Raw genomic sequence first — 23,516 nt, 5'->3', positions numbered from 1 at the left:
TTGGACTCATATTCGACCGCCACCTGACATTCTTACCACACATAAAATATTTGAAAACAAAGTGCTTGAAGGCTCTAGACTTGCTAAAAGTAGTTTCAAATACAGAGTGGGGAGGGGATCAGACCACCCTCCTTCACTTGTACAGATCATTTGTTCGCAGTAAACTATGGCTCCAATGTCTACGGTGGAGCCTGCAAAAGCAATTTAGAAAAATTAGACTCTATCCACCACCAAGGACTGAGGCTCTGCCCACCACTTGGAATCAGGATCAAACCCAAATAACTGCAGCTAAAATTGATCTCGACATCATTGCACCATACCGACTTCTGTCCTCACCACCATGGCAAATGGTGAAACCACAGGTCGATCTTTCCCTCACCAAACTCAAAAAGTCTGAAACAAATCCCTTGGTGTTCCAACAGGAATACAACCAGTTACGTTCGAAGTATAATACTCACAGATCCATTTTCACAGAAGGATCAAAGGACGATGGCCAAGTTGCCAGCGCTACAGTCATCGGAGCCAAGACTGTCTCCTCTAGGATCCCCGACAACAGTTCCATTTTCACCGCTTAAGCCAAAGCTATCTTCTCAGCTTTGACCTACATTCAACAGCAAAATCAGTCCAAAAAATTCATCGTATTTACAGATTCATTATCCTGCCTTCAACAAATTCTAAACGTGACTTCAAGTCACCCAATCATCCTGGACATATTAGAACTGTACAACGACCTTTCTACTGACCAATATGACATCATCCTCTGCTGGTTGCCGGGTCACGTCGGCATAGCAGGTAACACTAAGGCCGATGCTGCAGCAAAAGCAGCTCTAGAAAAGCCCTTATCTCCACTGCTAATCCCGTACAGTGACTTCAAACCCACTATCAAAAGCTATACTCGGGACCTGATGCAAAAAAGGTGGGACACTCAAGTAGGAAGAAACAAACTCCATGAATTGAAGCTAATAATCGGTTATACCTACTTGGGTTGTCAGTCAAGACGCGATGAGGTAATTTTACGACGATGTCGTATTGGCCACAGTCGATTTACACATGACTATCTGAAAACGGATGGGGATGGACCCCCCATGTGTGTCTCTTGCAATGAGGTGTTCACCGTCAAGCATATTCTGCTCGAATGCGTGGACTTATCGCCTGCAAGGGACTCACATTATGATGCAACAAACCTAGATCTGTTCTCACGCGTGAGCGCCCATCTGATACTGAACTACCTCAGGGAAGTTGATCTGTATCATAAATTGTAACTGTGAAATGTAACAACCATAAATTGTAACTATGAAATGTAACAAACCGCCTGCCCTTAAATTTGATGCTATGACTTTTTCTGCTTTTGAATGACAATGTAATCAATAAATGTCTTTGAAATAAAACTCATTCCGAATATGTACTTACAATGTTTACTAATGCAAACTTGTTCTCGCCACTATATTGCTGGAATAATGCCGATGTGACGTAAAGCCCAACTCAACTCAACTCAATTGTACTGATTTCTGAACTTAGTTAATTTTAGAATACAACTCTTAATTACAGCACATTTCTATGTTGTTGTTTATGTTGGTTTCAAACCCTGCTCGTTTACGGTATTAATTCATAATTTAGTTCAGATGTTTAGTTCAAGAAACACTGCCATGAAAGTCAAGTGGTCGGTCCCCGTGCTGTTGTATGAGTTGTGCTATTGTGCTATAGGAATATGTTATCTTTTGAGGTTGACAAGCATTACCACATGACATTGTATAGTATAACAGACTGGGCATGTTTTGGTGTCACGAAGCACCATGAATCAGTGGTCTGTCTGTGAGCAGCTCGTCAATGGATCTTTGCAACTCGTCGTCACCAGCTTTACAACATGCAGTTATGAACCGTGTGCAGCATGTCAATCACCTGACAGAGTTACATGGCGACACCCGCTCATTACCATATCGAAAGTAGGAGAAGTTCAGTTCGGGTTTCTCTATATTAGATGTAAAATATTGTGGTAATGTAGAAGTATTTTACCATATTTTGTGCTGTAGCAATTATCTGAGATCAATTCAGTAACAACTTAAGCAAACACACATTATATACATACATCCACATAGATCGGGACAGATCTCAGTATTGAAGTCACGAGGCTGATCAAGGAAGTAATGAAAGTAGACACTTCATACACCATGCTCAGTCTAAACATTGCAGGATATTAGGTGCCCGGATTTGAGAATGTACCTGGAGATGACCTAACAGTTAGATGAACCATTGTGGTGTTACCTGTACACAGTAGGACAGTTGTGTAGCTTTATAACTGGAATAGACACAGCCCCTGTGACAACACACTTACCTGAGACAGACAGGTAACCGGTGTGGAGTTAAACTGATCATCAGGCGAGATGGACCCTAGGTAACCCGTGTAGAGGGAAACTGAGCACAGAAAGTGATATACCGTACAGGGTTGACGTGGTTCATTCGTGATCAACTCGTCATTCAGGGACAGTTTGCATGCTACGGAAAGGGACGAGAGTGAAATCGCCATTGAATGCGCGGGTAACGATTCAAGATTTATTGTCGCAGTTTTATAGCTGTGATAGTGTTAAGATTACAAACTTCAGGTTCCTGTGATATAGGTGGATGACTGCATAACTACAATCACTCACTCACTCACCCACCCAGGAATAAGTCACGCCGTTATCTTTTTGTGGGTCTGTTATATTCAGTACATTAACAGTTGGTATGTTAATACAGATTGAATGCATGAGCGCCGACAATATTATCTGTGCATTAAAACATTACAGAAATATAATGATCACTGAGGGGTTGAAATTTACAAAGACCAGGGGCGATAACTCATGACATGAGTTAAACAAAGCCATAAATGATATCGGCGGTAATCGCCGCATAGCATACAATATTTACCTTAGATGGTTAACATAAGGAACTGAGAACGTGCTGTCTCACGGTAATTTTTGCCTTAAAATAAAATATATGAATTCAGGATAATGATGACATCAGAGTTGCTAGCGTTCCAAGGTTTATTCAGATGCAGAGTGAATTCAACAAAACATTTCAATTAACATGTTTTGAACATTACATTTATGAATTATTTCAATTCCATCATATGTATACATATATATGAACACATCAAATAATGATAAGGTACAGTATTACAGATAACTGATAAGAACATATTGTACTCATATATATAACACTATACTTATCGAAACATCAGTGGAGGTAGGGGCATAGAACGTAGATGCAGTTAGGCTGCATTAGTTTAATAATGGGGCTATATAAAGAAGGAAAAAGGGGTTAAGCTTCGGTGGGTGTGTGTGTGGGGGGGCGAGGGGGGGCGTAGAAGGCAGTAAGGCAGGGGACAGCAGCTGAGAGACGAGCGCTGGGAGTAAGCTGGCTGTGTTGAGTGGCCTTGACCTTGTCAGTGAGAGCTTGCGTCAGGTTGTTTACATTAGTATGGTGTCCTATAATTGCCATCGCGTGTCGCGTAAAAAAAGAACTACGTCGTGGGCGACGTCGCTCACGACGTCGCATAAAAAAGACGACGTCGACCACGACGTCGAGTAAGACGTCGTCCACGACGTCGTGCAGAAATACACAAGAATGATCTACGACAAAAATACAAAATCGACGTCGTCCACGACGTCGAAGGCGACGTCGCCCACGACGTCAAGGCCGACGTCGCGCACGACGTCGCGGGCGACGTCGTGTTTAGAAATTGTTTTATTGGAAAATCGGGGAATAACCTTTTGTGGTGCAGTTGTATTTCTATTGATCTCTAATCACTGATTTCATGTTAAACATTACTACTTATTTAAGTAAACCAATCGAGGGGTAAGCGCCAGAACACCTTAAGTAAAAAATTCTGTCAAATTTAGTTGATGCTTGATGTTGTGAAAACGGTGTTGTTTTAAAGGATCAAAACACTGGTTTTCTACAAAATGTAAAATGTCTCCACTCAGGAAACGAAATATGACTTTTGTACCAGCGGGTTGACATGTGAACCAGCGGGTTTAGTGAGTGAGTTTAGTTCACTCAGTTCATTAGTAATGAGTTATTCAATTTCTTACATAAACGTGCAAGCTATAAGAATGTTGGAATTGACAGTTTTCATCATCATTTCCACAAATTCAGTTATGGAAAATGCACAATTGTAGCGACCAGAACTGGGATAAACAGTCCACAATTTCGTAAAACCCTATTTACTGCAGTACTGCTCCCGGTTAACTCTAAAACTTAAGGCAATCTATGCGCGGAATATGATTTAGTTAATGTTTTTGTGAGGAGACACTGAAAATTATCAGTTACATATTTCCATATTCCTCTGCAAATATGTAGCTCACATTTAATTTTCCAATATAGGTTTGAAGCACCTTAAGAGTTTCTAATTATTTTTGTACTTGTCAGTTATTCAATCGTTTATATCGTGTGGCAATTCCCACTCAAACAAACCTCTCGTTTCATTTTCATTAACTGTGTTGTTTTATAATGCAAGCATCATGTTATTTACATCACGTAATAAATATCATATAATCGGCCACGTTAATGGAAATAGTTCAAACACCCCATTGTGTTCTGAAATAATTCTGATTTTTGTCGTAATTAGCTATGTAACTGTGAACAAATTTCCGTATTCAGGTGTATGTGACCGAATTTTGCTGCATTTATACATGATCCTTTACTTGCATGGGGGGTGTCACTTACTTTGTAAATAAATTGTAAGGGGAGTTGGTCATTCACGTTGCACATGTTTCTCCATAAAGATCAGCATCACACCCCATCAATTATGAAATATCCCTTAGATAAAAGTGTTGAAAACAAAATATTGTAATATCATTCAGGCTGAAAGGCAAGGGGTGGGGTGGGGGTGGGGGGTGTGTGTATGTGTCGGATATATAACTTCCATCACAGAGAATGAAAGGAGGGAAGGGCGTTTATCGGATATATTAATAGAAGAGGCCAAACCTTTTCCACGTCCATAAGTAATCTCTACTAAAAGCTGAGTCGAATGTACAATTCTGACTATATCATGAGCATGTATTTGTTTCAGCAGTATTACAGGTGTGCGACGTTGTTGGTAAACAGTCATTGATTGTCATCATACGACATCACACAGAATGAAAGTCGTGAAGGGTATATCGGATATATAACTTACACCTCAAAGAATGAAAGTCGGAAGGGTATATCGGATATATAACTTACACCTCACAGAATAAAAGCCGGGAAGGGTCTATCGGATATATAACTTACACCATACAAAATGAAAGGCGGGAAGGGTCTATCGGATATATAACTTACACCTCACAGAATGAAAGGCAGGAAGGGTATATCGGATATATAACTTACACCTCACAGAATGAAAGGCGGGAAGGGTATATACCGGATCTATAACTTACACCATACAGAATGAAAGGCGAGAAGGGAATCTCGGATATATAACTTACACCGTACAGAATGAAAGACGGGAAGGGTATATCGGATATATAACTTACATATCACAGAATGAAAGGCGGGAAGGGTATATCGGATATATAACTTACACCACACAGAATGAAAGACGGGAAGGGTATATCGGATAAAAAAAACTAAGCCACACAGAATGAAAGGCGGGAAGGGTATATCGGATATATAACTTACACCACACAGAATGAAAGGCGGGAAGGGTATATCGGATATATAACTTACACCACACAAAATGAAAGACGGGAGAGGTTGTACACCGGCTATGTTCTATTCATTCAGACTGATGGTGAGGGAGGGTGTGCATAGCATGTTTAATGTATACTCATGCCAATAATGGTCGTCACCCCCCACACCCCCACACCCTCACTGCAATTAAAAAAATTGAAGGGGGTGACAACCATTATTGGCATGAGTATATTACAAGTCAGTGTGCGAACTGGTTTCCAAATTTTGTTACCCAGTCGGGCTACCTATGCCTGAAAGTTACTAGCCCACAAAATAATTCACTAGCCCGAAATTTGAATGTAGAAATTAGCAAAAGATTGCAAAAATGAGAATAAGATAATGTCGGCATGGCATGGGTTTCATCATTAATCTGCTGATATGATGAACATTTTTGTCAGACCATAATCTCGCATGATTCAAAAGTTTATTATAACTTAACAAGTCGGAGAGAGTGAAATATTTACAAAATGACCCCGTGAATTGGGTGTGGGATGGGTGGGGGCGGGGAAGAGAATGGTTTCTTTTGTTGTATTGGATATGCTGCATTATTCATGCAGATGCAAGTCACACATATCTTCATAGCTGCTTAAAAACTTGTAACATTTATTGGTGTTTGACACAACCTACCTACTGTGTGTGTGAGTGCGTGCGTGCGTGCGTGCGTGTGTGTCGTTATAACTAACGGGCCGGGTGCTCTTTTTAATGTATCATACTATGTCTATACATTTTGTACCACAGCATGTGACACTTTGAGAAAATAATTTCTTCTTCTTCTTCTGGAATATTGCTAAAAGTGGCATAAAACCATACTCATTCACTCGATCTGCTTCTTAAGTGCCTTAATCATAAGCGCAAGCTCACACACCATTTCACTTTAGACATATATACGTGCTGGTATTTCTATGACCGAACCCATTTATAGGCATTTTTCTACTGTCTATTACTGAACATTCCTATGGTTGATGATTTGCACTGGATATAAGTTGGATATCTTGTACTCTTGGCCATGTGGCCATGTGAAGAAATCAGCTTTAGAATGGTATGCATTTAAAATATTGCATAGAATGAAATGAATGTTATTTCCACAGAAAACATCCAGAATGTTGCTTAATTGTTGTGATTGAGCACACAGTACATGACATTGTTGTGTATTTTAACAATGAAATACTACTCAAAAGTGTTTTTTGTTTTGGAAGCTGCATCATAGGTATGTCATACCATTAGCCATGAGGAAGTTAATGGTCATGATAGTCATGGCATATAAGAAACTTTAGACTTGTGCTGCAATCTAAGAGCTCAATACTTCAAGCATATTCCTATAACCTCTTAAGATTGTTAGATAGGTCAGGAAATGGCAAGCATTACTTTTCATAATTACCTTTCCCATCTTCAGTTATAACTGCACACTTATAACTACATGTATATTATTCATGATTTTTCTTCAATGCTTTGTTCTTGACAAACAAGTGATAAAACCCCACATATATAATATATTTTAATTCATTTTATCAAATTTAACAACCAAAATCACTGGATGGCTGAACATGTCAGTCTATCAAACAAAACTTTTCAAGGTAAGAGCTTACTCCACAGTCCTTCTTAAATTTACTTGTCCAATAGTATACATATTAATCCAAATTCATATTTAATACCTTAATGGGTCACACTTTAACTTTTCAACATATTGTATACATGGGTTAAAATCAAGACAACATTATCTCTTTACATGCATTGCAAAAATTAAGAAATTACCTAACCATATACATTCCCGTCCAAATTCATTCACAGATTTACAAATTATTTCACAAATATTATTATTTCTCCCACAAAATGTCCTATATGAAATAACCACCTTGCTCAAATAAACAGTAGGTTCTCACACCTTTCATAGAGTCAGTTCCTCCTTGGAATTCTTGTTTCAACAATCTGGTGAGCAGCAGCAGATCTGAACAGACAGCTACTCAGTAGCAATTAGGGAAGCATCTGGTGACATGTTCATGGCAAGTCTGCACAGTCAGTGCTAACTCAAGCTGGTCTCTATTCACTTGACTCAGCCATTAACAGACAGTTTTAACCAATTCCACTTTCACCAATTCAGTTCAAGCAAGTCTAGAAACAGACAAACACTCATATCCAAATATGATGGCAATTCATTGATTATAATCAACCTTTGATATACTAGTATAGTACATAATATCATCTGTCAAATACTGGAATTTGTTTTCTGCAATACATATTACAATGTTTGCAGCAAAAGTGAAAAATACAACCCCGTTATGACACTGTATAATTGTATAACTGGACTCATTTGAAAACAATGAAATGTGACTGTTTCTTATAGTACATCTACATAACATAGCAATTACCCAATCACAGCTGCTGTAAAATGCCACCAAATTAGGCTGTGAACTGTTTGCACCACTTCCTCCCTCAGATGCCAAGACCCCCTTCCCTCCTCTACCCATCCCCAGTGTCAGTGTCAGTGTCTAACTGGTAACTAGTTGAGGGTTGTTGGAATTAATTAAGAGTGTAAGAACATTTGACCTCTGGGTTTATAACCAAAGGTTTCAGAATACCTTTATCAGATAGTACAATGTTTCCTTCATGAACAGTTGTCATAGTACAGGCACTGATATAGAAAGAACTTCAAAGAAGAAGAAAAAGAAGAATGGCCATCTTCACCTGAATGCTAACACAAATAGGTAAGTTAATATTTCATTTAAATTCTACCAGATTTATGACCACTGACTGAACTGTTCTGTAATATCAGCCTGCAATGATAAAACTGTAATTTACCATTTCTCGCATTGTTCCACACTGTTATACATTCCTTGTGAAGGAAGTCTTATTGGTATACTTATTATTATAATTCTATGTATCATTGTTGTTATTCGTAATTATATATATGGATGGAATTTCAATGATATTTGTATGAGAAATTCTGTCAAGTCTATTTATCTTTGGCATTATCCAGTTAAAAAGGACAAAGGTGGGAAATGAAGATCTATTGAAGGTTTGAGATTTGAGATTATCTCTTACAAATGTATTCATATTTTCAAAAGGATGACCCCATGTGTTTTCAAGAATTTGATAATAGTAGTAACATGGGGCTTGAAATTTAGTTTTTGACCCCTCAACTAGGAAATTACCACACTGTATAAATATTCCAGAAGCTAAATGAATTGGAATCTTATGACCTAAACTATGCTTGAAGTGAATTGAAACATTAAATGTTACACTTGAAATATAAAGAAAAACACATATAAATTTATCAAGGAATTATGTGTTCCCAAACCTGATATGAGTGATATGGAAAATGACCTTTCAGATACATTGATGATTTATTGAGCGGTTTAAAGAAAACTCTCATTGAGCAAGAAATAAGCGTTACAGAATTTCAAAAAAGTGTTAGAGAAAACTTTAGAAGTGTCAATGAAGGCATGTTATCAAGTCTTTAAAAATATATAGTATTTCTTGGAGAAACAACACAGAAGATGAGATACACAGAAAACTGATATGACATAGAATGCAATAGTAGAATGAGAAAACAATATCCAAGGACATCTCACATCAAAAGAAACTCAATTAGGAATGATACACTACACAATATTTAGAAGCAATCCTAATGAAAACTAATAAGGTTCCTGGGGTGAGAACAATATCCAACGATTCATAAATTCTCTGAACATATCCTAAGAAACTGAAGTACAGTCCTCGACTTTACCCACCAGTCTAATAGCTAAGTCTGGTAAAATTTGTTCTTGTCAAGTAAGAGCACACAAACTTCCAGTCCATAAAGTGAGACAAAAATGCTGAAAATAATGCCAATTTACATTTTCAGTCCAGCAAACTTGAGAGACTTTAGCACAGACTGCAAGTACAGTAACCAAAGTTAAAGGGTGCCAGAAACAGATATATCACTCATCTAGCATAACATTTAAGGAGCTATTTTCTGTGTACTGTAGACTGAATAATGTTATCCTACTTGACATGAAAAATATTCTATGTATATGGTGAAATTGAATCTACTAAAAGAAAATTTTTGATTCAAGTACAGAAAATAGCAGCGTTCAACTTCAGAAACTATGCAAGTTCCAAGAGCATTCTTTGAGAACAAGGTAAGTATGCTGGATGAATAACAATATAGATATTGTTTACTGTTTAAGCATTATACAGTGTCATAATGTCACAAGTTTATAGGAGTTGTTTCTACACAGTGTTCACTGTTCTTTCTCTATGAGGTTAATCTTGTCATGTATCGACAGAACCTAATACAGGGAAACTTCTGGTAAGAAAATGTAACATGTCTAACTTGTTCCCATATCCTTGTTCCATGTGATTTCTGCATTGATGTGTAGTTATGTAACAGACTAAACCCAAGAAGTTCTCAACAGCCTAAAAGTTAAATGCACATTCATATAATTCACCTTTGGTATAGCTTACGTTAACATAACTAAATGAAACTGCCATTCCTATTTATTCTTAAAAATTGTCATGGTTTATAAGAAATTAGGTAATTAGTAAGTCAATGTTTCTTCATCTCGCCTATGTATGTCTAGCAAAAAGTGTACTCTCCTTACAGTGGCGACGGAAATGGGTGCGGAGAGAGTCACACAATGTTTCTCCAGAGATATCTGTATCAGGAAGTAAAGGCAGGATTTGCATCCTGTTACATACATGTAAAGGTAACTGAATAGTTAATGATAAGATACAGTGCATGAGTGAAGATGTTAAGTTTAATGTTAGACTTTTTAAGTGTCCCAAATACCAGTTTGGTAAAATAAATGTTTCATATGACTAAAATTCTCACTCCTCTCCAATCACTCTGCTCCGCTCCCATCAACTCACTCCGCTCCACTCCACTCCACTCTCCCCTCCTCCCCACTCCACTTAAATCCAGTCATTCCCTCCACCAACTCCTCCTATTACACTACTCTCACTACACCCTCTTCAGTCGCTCGACTCACTCCGCTCCAGTCACTCCGCCTACAACGCTACTCTCACTACACCCTCTTCCCTCGCTCGACTCACTCCGCTCCACCCACTACACTACTCTCACTACACACTCTTCCCTCGCTCGACTCACTCCACTCCACCCACTAGACTACTCTCACTACACCCTCTTCCCCCGTTCGACTCAGTCCGCTCCACCCACTACACCCACTACACTACAACCTCCCCTCGCTCGACTCACTCCGCTCCACCAACTCCACCCACTACACTACTCTCACTACACCCTCTTCCCTCGCTCGACTCACTTCGCTCCACCCACTACACTACTCTCACTACACCCTCCCCTCGCTCTACTCACTCCGCTCCACCCACTCCACCCACTACACTACTCTCACTACACCCTCTTCCCTCGCTCGACTCACTTCGCTCCACCCACTACAGTACCCTCACTACACCCTCTTCCCTCGCTCGAAATCACTCCGCTCCAGTCACTCCACCCACTACGCTACTCTCACTACACCCTCTTCCCTTGCTCAACTCACTCCACTCCAGTCACTCCACCCACTACACTACTCTCACTACACACTCTTCCCTCGCTCGACTCACTCCGCTCCACCCACTCCACTACACTACTCTCACTACACCCTCTTCCCTCGCTCGACTCACTCCGCTCCAGTCACTCCAACCACTACACTACTCTCACTAGACCCTCTTCCCTCACACCACCCACTCCTCTCAAGTCAACTCCACCCAACTTCTCTCACTCACTCACTCATTCCCAACCCATCCACGCACTCTCTCATTTCACTTGCACCACCCACTTCTCTCCACTCCGCTCTTGTTCAATCCACTCACTTGGCAACTGCCATTCCAAGTTATTCAAAGTACTTTCCATGGTTTTTAAGTATGTTGGTGGCCATTTTCTTGAATGTTTTTGATGTAGTTAGTTAATGCAAACATGGAACATTGATTATGTCTTTCTGTTTTCTTCACAGTACAACACCACACCACACTTTGTACGAAGCAGTGAAAGAAGCATGTCATTTCTGATTGAGAAATTCAAGAACTTGAATTACAAGCATCTCAGCAATGAAAGTTCAGAAATGGAGTCCATCCCAAGTGTTTGTGACTGTATTGAGTTTTGATACAGAGGGGCAGAAGGGCAAGAAGGCTTATGTTAATTTCTAACTCTGTAACTGGAAAAGTGTAAATGGAGGAATGACTAAATAAATGACTTTTAAAGCTTTGCAGATGCCATATCTTCATTATATTTCAAAGTTACCATGTGCAGATTTACATGTAAGAAATGGAAATACACTAAGCTGAAATTCTTAATTTTTAACAATCATTATTAATTTACATGCATTTGACCAGAAATGGGATAATGCCTTTAAAACCTACAGTTTATGGAATTTCAAGAAGTTTTCTTGGTTGATGATTGGAAATAGCATTTAAAACCTACAAGTAAACTATTAATGTACTGGGTCTATAATACAAATGTTCAGAGATTTTTAACTATTATTATTAACCACGTGCCTTTGACCAGAAGTGGGATAATGCCTTTAAAACCTACAGTTTATGGAATTTCAAGAAGCTGTCTGGGCTGATGATATAGATTAGCATTTCAAACCTCTGAGCAAATTATGAATGTACTAGGTCTATAATTCTATTTTACAGAGATTTTTAACTATTATTATTAATCACGTGCCTTTAACCAGAAGTGGGATAATGCCTTTAAAACCTACAGTTTATGGAATTTCAAGAAGTTATCTTGGATGATGATAGGAAATAGCATTCCAAACCTACAAGTAAGTTATAAATGAACTGGGTTAATAATTCAAATTTTCAGAGATATTTAACTATTATTATTAATCACATGCATTTGACGAGAAGTGGGATAATGTCTTTCAAACCTACAGTTTATGGAATTTCCAGAAGCTGTCTGGGCTGATGATATTAAATAGTATTTGAAACCTCTGAGCAAATTATGAATGTACTAGGTCTATAATTCTATTTTACAGAGATTTTTAACTATTATTATTAACCATGTGCCTTTGACCAGAAGTGGATAATGTCTTTAAAACCTACAGTTTATGGAATTTCAAGAAGCTGTCTGGGCTGATGATATTGAATAGTATTTGAAACCTCTGAGCAAATTATGAATGTACTAGGTCTATAATTCTATTTTACAGAGATTTTTAACTATTATTATTAATCACGTGCCTTTGAACAGAAGTGGGATAATGCCTTTAAAACCTACAGTTTATAGAATTTCAAGAAGTTATCTTGGCTGATGATAGGAAATAGCATTCCGAACCTACAAGTCAATTATTAATGTACTGGGTCAATAATTCAAATTTTCAGAGATTTTTAACTATTATTAGTTATCATATGCATTTGACCAGAAGTGGGATAATGCCTTTAAAACCTACAGTTTATGGAATTTCAAGAAGCTGTCTGGGCTGATGATATAGATTAGCATTTCAAACCTCTGAGCAAATTATGAATATACTGGGTCTATAATTCTATTTTACAGAGATTTTTAACTATTATTATTAACCACGTGCCTTTGACCAGAAGTGGGATAATGCCTTTAAAACCTACAGTTTATGGAATTTCAAGAAGCTGTCTGGGCTGATGATATAGATTAGCATTTCAAACCTCTGAGCAAATTATGAATGTACTAGGTCTATAATTCTATTTTACAGAGATTTTTAACTATTATTATTAATCACGTGCCTTTAACCAGAAGTGGGATAATGCCTTTAAAACCTACAGTTTATGGAATTTCAAGAAGTTATCTTGGATGATGATAGGAAATAGCATTCCAAACCTACAAGTAAGTTATAAATGAACTGGGTTAATAATTCAAATTTTCAGAGATATTTAACTATTATTATTAATCACGCGCATTTGACGAGAAGTGGGATAATGTCTTTCAAACCTACAGTTTATGGAATTTCCAGAAGCTGTCTGGGCTGATGATATAGATTAGCATTTCAAACCTCTGAGCAAATTATGAATATACTGGGTCTATAATTCTATTTTACAGAGATTTTTAACTATTATTATTAACCACGTGCCTTTGACCAGAAGTGGGATAATGCCTTTAAAACCTACAGTTTATGGAATTTCAAGAAGCTGTCTGGGCTGATGATATAGATTAGCATTTCAAACCTCTGAGCAAATTATGAATGTACTAGGTCTATAATTCTATTTTACAGAGATTTTTAACTATTATTATTAATCACGTGCCTTTAACCAGAAGTGGGATAATGCCTTTAAAACCTACAGTTTATGGAATTTCAAGAAGTTATCTTGGATGATGATAGGAAATAGCATTCCAAACCTACAAGTAAGTTATAAATGAACTGGGTTAATAATTCAAATTTTCAGAGATATTTAACTATTATTATTAATCACGCGCATTTGACGAGAAGTGGGATAATGTCTTTCAAACCTACAGTTTATGGAATTTCCAGAAGCTGTCTGGGCTGATGATATTAAATAGTATTTGAAACCTCTGAGCAAATTATGAATGTACTAGGTCTATAATTCTATTTTACAGAGATTTTTAACTATTATTATTAACCATGTGCCTTTGACCAGAAGTGGATAATGTCTTTAAAACCTACAGTTTATGGAATTTCAAGAAGCTGTCTGGGCTGATGATATTGAATAGTATTTGAAACCTCTGAGCAAATTATGAATGTACTAGGTCTATAATTCTATTTTACAGAGATTTTTAACTATTATTATTAATCACGTGCCTTTGAACAGAAGTGGGATAATGCCTTTAAAACCTACAGTTTATAGAATTTCAAGAAGTTATCTTGGCTGATGATAGGAAATAGCATTCCAAACCTACAAGTCAATTATTAATGTACTGGGTCAATAATTCAAATTTTCAGAGATTTTTAACTATTATTAGTTATCATATGCATTTGACCAGAAGTGGGATAATGCCTTTAAAACCTACAGTTTATGGAATTTCAAGAAGCTGTCTGGGCTGATGATATAGATTAGCATTTCAAACCTCTGAGCAAATTATGAATATACTGGGTCTATAATTCTATTTTACAGAGATTTTTAACTATTATTATTAATCACGTGAATTTGACCAGAAGTGGGATAATGCCTTTAAAACCTACAGTTTATGGATATTCAAGAAGCTGTCTGGGCTGATGATATAGATTAGCATTTCAAACTGCTGAGCAAATTATGAATGTACTAGGTCTATAATTCCAATTTACAGAGATTTTTAACTATTATTATTAATCACGAGCCTTTGACCAGAAGTGGGATAATGCCTTTAAAACCTACAGTTTATGGAATTTCAAGAAGTAATCTTGGCTGATGATAGGAAATAGTATTTCAAACCTACAAGTAAACAGTTAATGTACTGGATCAATAATTCAAATTTTCAGAGATTTTTAACTATTATTATTAATCACTTGCCTTTGACCAGAAGTGGATAATGCCTTTAAAACCTACAGTTCATGGAATTTCAAGAAGTTATGTGGGGTGATGATTGTACATAGCATTTCAAACTTACAAGGAAATTGTGAATGTACTGGGTCTATAATACAAATGTTCAGAGATTTTTAACTATTATTATTAATCACGTGCCTTTGACCAGAAGTGGGATAATGCCTTTAAAACCTACAGTTTATGGAATTTGAAGCTTTCCTTTGGACTGATGATATTGAATAGTATTTCAAACCTGTGAGTAAATTATGGATGTACTGGGTCAGTAATTCAAATTTTCAGAGATTTTTAACTATTATTATTTATCACATGCATTTGACCAGAAGTGGGATAATGCCTTTAAAACCTACAGTTTAAGGAATTTCAAGAATTTATCTGGGAGGATGATAGTAAATAGCATTTCAAACATACAAGCAAATTGTGATTATACTGGGTCAATAGTTCAAATTTTCAGAGATTTTTAACTATTATTATTAATCATATGCATTTGACAAGAAGTGGGATAATGCTTTTAAAACCTACAGTTTATAGAATTTCAAGAAGTTATCTTGGCTGATGATAGGAAATAGCATTCCAAACCTACAAGTAAATTATTAATGTACTGGGTCAATAATTCAAATTTTCAGAGATTTTTAACCATCATTATGAATCACGTGCATTTGAGCAGAAGTAGGATAATGTCTTTAAAACCTACAGTTTATACAATTTCAAAATGGTATCTGGGCTGATGATATTGAATGACATTTCAAACCTGTGAGCAAATTATGAATGTACTGGGTCAATAGTTCTTATTTTCAAAGATTTTTAACTGTTATCATGAATGACATGCCCTTTGCCCGAAGTGGGATAAAGCCTTTAAAACTTACAGTTTATGGAATTTCAAGATTTACTCTGAGCTTATAGTGGTAAATAACAATTCCAACTTGTCAGCAAATTCTGAATGAAATAATAGTATAGCATTAATAATGAAATAGTAATAATGATACTCACATGTCCTTAACCAAGAGTGGGAATATGCCTTAAAAATCTACAGTTGGATGTATTGTATGAGAAGGGTTGATTGTTAGCACACTATTAATGTATTAGTGATTTGCATGTAGTAACCTTTAGTATTTTGAGGGAAACAGTGATTGTGCAATGTTTGATTTGTGTCTAAACTGTGTGCTGTGCGTGATGCCCTTGAAGGGTGATAGTTATTTGACTCAAGCTGAATGGGTGTGAGTGTGTAAACTGTTAGGTTCATGTTATATCTATCTGGTAAAGTTATTATGGCGTTCTTATTCCTTGTTGTGACAATATCTGCTTGAGTAAAGTTGAAAATTACAGTTATCGAATCTAAAGATTCCTCATGGCTGTTGATAGTATTTAGTCATAAGTGAAACTTGTGAAACAGAGTCTACATGCAACAGGTCAATATTGCCAATGTTTAGAGATTTTAAAACTATTTTATACTATTCATATGCCCTTAATTAGATAAAGGAAAACAACTTTAAAATCTGATGATAGTAGATCATATTTCAGACATGTAGAAAGCAGACTATGAAAGCAAATAGGCCATTAATTAGTACAACTTTAAGAGAGTTAACTTCATTTAATCCTGTAAGCCTTTGACCAGGAGAGGGATAATGTCTCCTAAGTCTAATACTAACAGAATAATCTGACATTTAAAAATTGTGGGCTGAATCTTGAACAGGACAATATCTCTTATTTTCAGAGAATCTGTACAATATTCTTATAATACATACAGATTCAACCAGAAGAGGGATAACACCATCAAATTACAATCAATGGAATCTTCTGATTTCATTTTGGCTGCTCATAGCAAATCACACTTCATATTTAAGAGCACACTGGGCTGATCTACAGTACTAATTTTAAGAGATTTATTTAATAGTATTACTTATATTCCCTCAACCAAACGTGTTTGAAGTGGAACAAGTTTAAAATCTATATTTTAATGGAATTTATTATTTTCTTTTGGGTTCTTATACTTCATACTTATGGGCAAAATCTAAAAGCAGTGGGGCAATATTGCATGTTTTAATTTCCTTGACTACATTTATCACACAAATTCCCTAATCCAAAGCTGGCATAAATTGTTTTTGCTTGTTTGTTGTTTGTTGCTACACAATATTCTAGCTACATGATATCTGTAAATAACTGAGTTTGTACCAGACAATCCAGTTATTGATATCATAAGCAGCCACACATGCAATCATTGAGACTTGATTCTAAACAATGACTAAGTCATTGAGCCTGACAACCATATCCACATCAGGTAGCATTGGTTTCTGGGGAAAATTACACACAAAAAGTAAATATGAAGGCATCATTTACCTTGACAGTTTCATCTCAGTAACAATATGTCATCAAAGAAGCTTCAGCTGCTTGGCCTTCTAACACAATGAGCAGATGACCCTTTCAAGCAAATTGTGAAGGGGGGACTACTCTAACCGCTAATTAGTTCAGCAAATATAATGTTATTGATGACAATGCATGGAATAACAAGTTCAAGCTGCTATGAAGGGCTCAGTGAATTTCCCATTTATATCAAGCTGACCAGGAAGGGGATTTTCAAAGGAACATTAAAGAAACATTTTTTGATAATTTCTACATTATCATTTTTCTTCAAAGTTATAACTATAGCCTTCTGAGATGGGGCACAAACTCTCCCACTTTTTTCATTCTGAAGTAATTATGCCTTGTATGTCTGGTGTCTGTTACAAACAGCTTCCATGTACACAATAATGATGAAAGCTATAAATGATCATTACTGGCAAATCGTATATGCTAATAGCAGTAATATTAACACAACATTACTTGGAGGCTAAACATGTTATAAAAATAGGGAGCCACTAACTGCTTAGGGGCCATGTAAACATTTGGGGATGAGAACTTTAACTGGACCTTTCACTCAGCATTATCAGCATAGTATTATGTGTGATGGCGTGTTACTGAATACACCCTACCATTATAAATAATAGATCACCACTCTTTTCACAGTGTCATGAATGTGTACATGAACCTGTATATTTTTCGAGTATTTCATAAGAAATATTATCTGAAAAGTATGACCAAGCAACATACCAATCTCTTATATACTCTCACAAATGGCATAACACAAATAACTTAAATCCCCAAAACAAACTTTAATTGTTATACATACATACCCATCAAGAATGGATGTAACATCATTAAAAAAATAATTATGACATAATTTAATTTTCTTTTATTCCCCGATCTTTTTTAAAAGAAACTATTTACTGTATTATTACATAAAACGCTGTGCAAAAATGGCCAGGCTTGCCGATATTTAGATACAACTTACTATATTTTTACACATATTAGCATAATTATCAAACTATAAAATCAAAATCCAATACCATTCACATCATATCTTTTCTGGTTCTATTTGTGGGCATACACATGTATTGTTAAAAGGAATAATTAGCTATATTTTAAAATATCATTAGATATTGCAAGAAAGTCATATTTCAAGTTGAGCAGTAACCATTTCTGGGAATGAATGAATCATTATGAATAAAAAATGAATGAAGAACACCTGACACCTAAATTCAGCATCCACAACCAGGAACATTAATTGGTCGCTCACTTATTTTTAAGCTAGTAGAGTAATTACAGTAAAGCGTATGAAAATGAATTCTATTTCGTTTCAGTTTCACGTTTCTACATTTTCTGCGCTGCTATATTTAGCTATTATGGCGGACATCGACTATGGAGCGCTGCCATTGGCATTTTTGCGATCAGTAGTTAAAATAAAGGACACGAGTTGTGCAGCTGATTTTGATCTTAATAATTGTTTGTCGATTAAATACATAGTCGACAGTAAGACGTATAATTCTCCATATTAGTTATCCCAGTTCTGGTCGTATCCCACTTCTGGTCGCAACACACAATAGGTTTCTTTATACTTCTCGTGGTGGAACATACATATATGTAAATGGTTATATGTTTATTGTGAACAAGAAGAAAAGGGGAAAATGGATCTCGTGGAGATGCATTCAGAACGACTGCATATCAGTCTTAACAGTGAACGACATAATTTCCCAAGTACCTGGAGACCACAACCACGGACCTGTACACAGCGAAGTCAAAGTGAATCTTTTCGACTGTACCAAAAATACTGACGGCCCCCGCACAAACAACAACCTCCGGGGTTGCAATCGGCATGGCCGTCTCATGAAGGTTGTGGTAAAACAACATCCCACCCTATTCGAGATGGCCAAGTTCCTGGAAGATGAACAAGGACTGAACGAGGCAAAGATGCTTCAGTACAATGCCGGCCAAAGACTGTCCCCAAATAGAAGTACAGAGATTTGGAGGAACGACTAGATACCTTGAAGTTCAGGCTTGCAAATAACCACCCGACATTGATGGAGTACCTGGACAATGACAGATAGACAGACAGACAGTCACACAGGCTTTATTCAGTAGTTACGGCCCAGTGGCCCAGAGTACAATTGAAGTTACTCAATTACAACTATTGGTCACGTGACATTAAATTATGATTTTACATGTGATTTACGGATGGACATCAAATGTTTCATGAAAATGGCAACAGCTTTAATAATATCAGCATTATTAGAATTAAGTACATTGAATATCGTTTGTGGGGCATCATTAGTGCATTTTAAATACTTCTTTCGGCAGGCAGAGAAAGTCTTACAGACTAATAATAAGTGTCGTTCGTCTTCAGTTTTACCAGAAGAACAATAAGAACATGATAAATCTTCCAATATATTATTATCTTTTCTAAAACGTTGTATTTTTAAGGCATGAAGAGAGATTTTAAATTTGCAAAAAAATTATTAAAAGGGACTTATCATTAAGAACACTGACATATTTTGCAGGTCCGAACATCGGTTTACATTGTGAATAATGACTAGGAAAACTGGATAAATTGACTGATGCGTACCAACTCTGAATATATATCTTTTATTCGTTTTTTAAATGTTGACAAAACATTTTTATATCAACAACATTTTGCTTAAATCAAACATGAGAAAACTCGCTTGAAAATAACATATTTCTCACATCTGAAGCCCATGAATACTTTCCACATTTATCCAGTGATAACAATATTTGACAGCTTTGATGGGGGTAGCGATAATCAGGCATTCTTATAAGTTTAATCCAGTATCTAATAACTCTCATTTGACTCTCAATATGCATGTTATAGCATCCTGTTTCGCCAAGTATGGCTTTATTGGAAGCAAATATACCTTCTGTAAGAAATCTTTTAAAATAAGATGCATGGACATTTTCAATGGCTTCGAAATAATTTGCTCCCCATATTATATGGGAAATTATGACATGATTATATATGTTAAAAGAAATATACTAAATCACAACCTTTTGTAATATGTTATAAAGGATCAAAGAAAGTATACATTTACACACACACACATTCTTATTCTAAACCGTAAACAACACCATCCCAAATCCGATAGCCAGCGCGTATGCATATGCTTAAATTTGCTAGTACACATGAAAGGCAAAATGGTATTATATCTACTAGTACCTAAATACTTCTTTATAGAGTCGCAAAGCGTAGTATTTTAAGCAAACACGTTGCTCGAAGTGAAGCCTTCATTTCTATATATTCTGAACAAACACACTGTGTCACAAGCGTTCGGTCCGGGTTGGCTCGAGTCGTCTAAAGCACCTAACACCTCAAAGGTGTATCTTTAATTGTGCTTAAATCCATAGATTAGTATTATATCTACCTACATATCACATTGAAATGTTACAAAATGCCACATGTAAAGGTAACTGCTCCGTTAAAGTGAAGCCCTTGTCTGCCCACCCTCAAAATAGCCTCAATCAAAGTGTTCAGTCTGTTCGGCCTGACTTGGCCGGGCTGTCAAAAGCAACTAAAACCTCACACATGTATCTTGAAATGTGTTTAAATCCATAGATCATTATTATATCTACCTAAATGCCACATTGTGATGTTACAAAGAAAACTGGGTCTATAAAGTGGTATTTAGATAGATATAACTATATTCATTGGATGTAAACAGAATCTAGGATTCATCTGTGAGACTTCAAGATACATGTGCGAGGTTTAAGTTGCTTTTGACAGCTCCGGCCAAGTGGGGCCAACAAAACTTAACACTTTGATTGAGGCTATGTTGAAAATAGAGAGTGAGTGAGTGAGTGAGTTTAGTTTTACGCCGCACTCAGCAATATTCCAGCTATATGGCGGCGGTCTGTAAATAATCGAGTATGAACCAGACAATCCAGTGATCAACAGCATGAACATCGATCTGCGCATTTCGGAACCGATGACATATGTCAACCAAGTCAGCGAGTCTGTCCACCCGCTCCCGTTACGACAAGCATGGGTTACTGAAGGCACTTTCTAATCCGGACCTTCACGGGTGAAAATGGAGAGAGGAAGGGGCTGGAAAAGTGATATATAGGTAGATGTAATACTAATCTGTGAATTAAAACGCAATTTAAGATACATGTGTGAGGTTTAAGCTGCTTTTGACGGCCCGAGGTATGCCGGACCGAACAATAGTGGCGGTGATTATGTTTAGAGTGTGGGGAAGAGATCGTTTCATTTGCAGATGGGTATGCCTTACGTACAATGAACAGTGGCCTTCTAGGGTGGTATTTGATTGGATATAGGTGTAAAAACATTTTCGGGTGGACAGAAATGTTTATAGGGAGTGACTGAAGTATTTTTGCGTTTTAAATCCTGTTTCGTTTAACGATTCTTCTTTTTAGACGTAACCTTGGTCAGCCACGTTCAGAGGCCGATAACCACTCGATATAGTCCGACGTCGCTCACGACGTCGCCCACGACGTCGTCCACGACGTCGTTCACGACGTCGCCCACGACGTCGCCCGTTATTTTTTGTAGCCAAAATATATTTTACAAAGCGCGACGTCGTCTTTTTTATGCGACGTCGCCCACGACGTACTTCTTTTTTTACGCGCCACGCGATGGCAATTATAGGACACCATACCTCTCTCACCTTCAACCTACTGTTACATTTAGACCAGGCGTTCAACCCTCAGTTATCCATTCTATGTCCCAAGTATAACAAATAAGCCCACACTTTCAGACCCGCCGCTCAAACTCAATTACCCATACTCTGCACACGGCACGCTACCTCTCCCCTCTCGCTAATGTATGGTGTCCTATAATTGCCATCGCGTGGCTCGTAAAAAAAAGAACTACGTCGTGGGCGACGTCGCCCACGACGTCGCATAAAAAAAGACGACGTCGCCCACGACGTCGTGTAAGACGTCGTCCACGACGTCGCGCAGAAATACACAAGAGAGATCTACGACAAAAATACAAAATCGACGTCGTGTTTAGAAATTGTTATATTTGAAAATCGGGGAATAACCTTTTGTGGTGCAGTTATACTGCTATTGATCTCTAATCACTGATTTCATGTTCAACATTACTACTTATTTAAGTAAACCAATCGAGGGGTAAGCGCCAGAACACCTGAAGTAAAAAATTCTGTCAAATTTAGTTGATGCTTGATGTTGTGAAAACGGTGTTGTTTTAAAGGATCAAAACACTGGTTTTCTACAAAATGTAAAATGTCTCCACTCAGGAAACGAAATATGACTTTTGTACCAGCGGGTTGACATGTGAACCAGCGGGTTTAGTGAGTGAGTTTAGTTCACTCAGTTCATTAGTAGTGAGTTATTCAATTTCTTACATAAACGTGCAAGCTATAAGAATGTTGGAATTGACAGTTTTCATCATCATTTCCACAAATTCAGTTATGGAAAATGCACAATAGGTTTCTTTATACTTCTCGTGGTGGAACATACATATATGTAAATGGTTATATGTTTATTGTGAACAAGAAGAAAAGGGGAAAATGGATCTCGTGGAGATGCATTCAGAACGACTGCATATCAGTCTTAACAGTGAACGACATAATTTCCCAAGTACCTGGAGACCACAACCACGGACCTGTACACAGCGAAGTCAAAGTGAATCTTTTCGACTGTACCAAAAATACTGACGGCCCCCGCACAAACAACAACCTCCGGGGTTGCAATTGGCATGGCCGTCTCATGAAGGTTGTGGCAAAACAACATCCCACCCTATTCGAGATGGCCAAGTTCCTGGAAGATGAACAAGGACTGAACGAGGCAAAGATGCTTCAGTACAATGCCGGCCAAAGACTGACCCCAAATAGAAGTACAGAGATTTGGAGGAACGACTAGATACCTTGAAGTTCAGGCTTGCAAATAACCACCCGACATTGATGGAGTACCTGGACAATGACAGATAGACACACAGACAGTCACACAGGCTTTATTCAGTAGTTAAGGCCCAGTGGCCCAGAGTACAATTGAAGTTACTCAATTACAACTATTGGTCACGT

At 37.2% G+C, this 23,516-nt stretch overlaps 1 long non-coding RNA gene across 1 annotated transcript in view; it reads left to right on the top strand.

Annotated features, from left to right (window-relative positions):
* Positions 1 to 23,516, top strand: part of LOC124291619 — a 237,458-nt gene that overhangs the window by 199,409 nt on the left and 14,533 nt on the right. The window lies entirely within an intron of this gene.

This window comes from Haliotis rubra, unplaced genomic scaffold (assembly GCF_003918875.1).
Source record: "Haliotis rubra isolate DU_JTF1 unplaced genomic scaffold, ASM391887v1 Scf498, whole genome shotgun sequence".
Lineage (NCBI taxonomy): Eukaryota > Metazoa > Mollusca > Gastropoda > Lepetellida > Haliotidae > Haliotis > Haliotis rubra.
The sequence above is the reverse complement of the archived record's forward strand: the minus strand, read 5'-3'. Positions and strand labels throughout refer to the sequence as shown.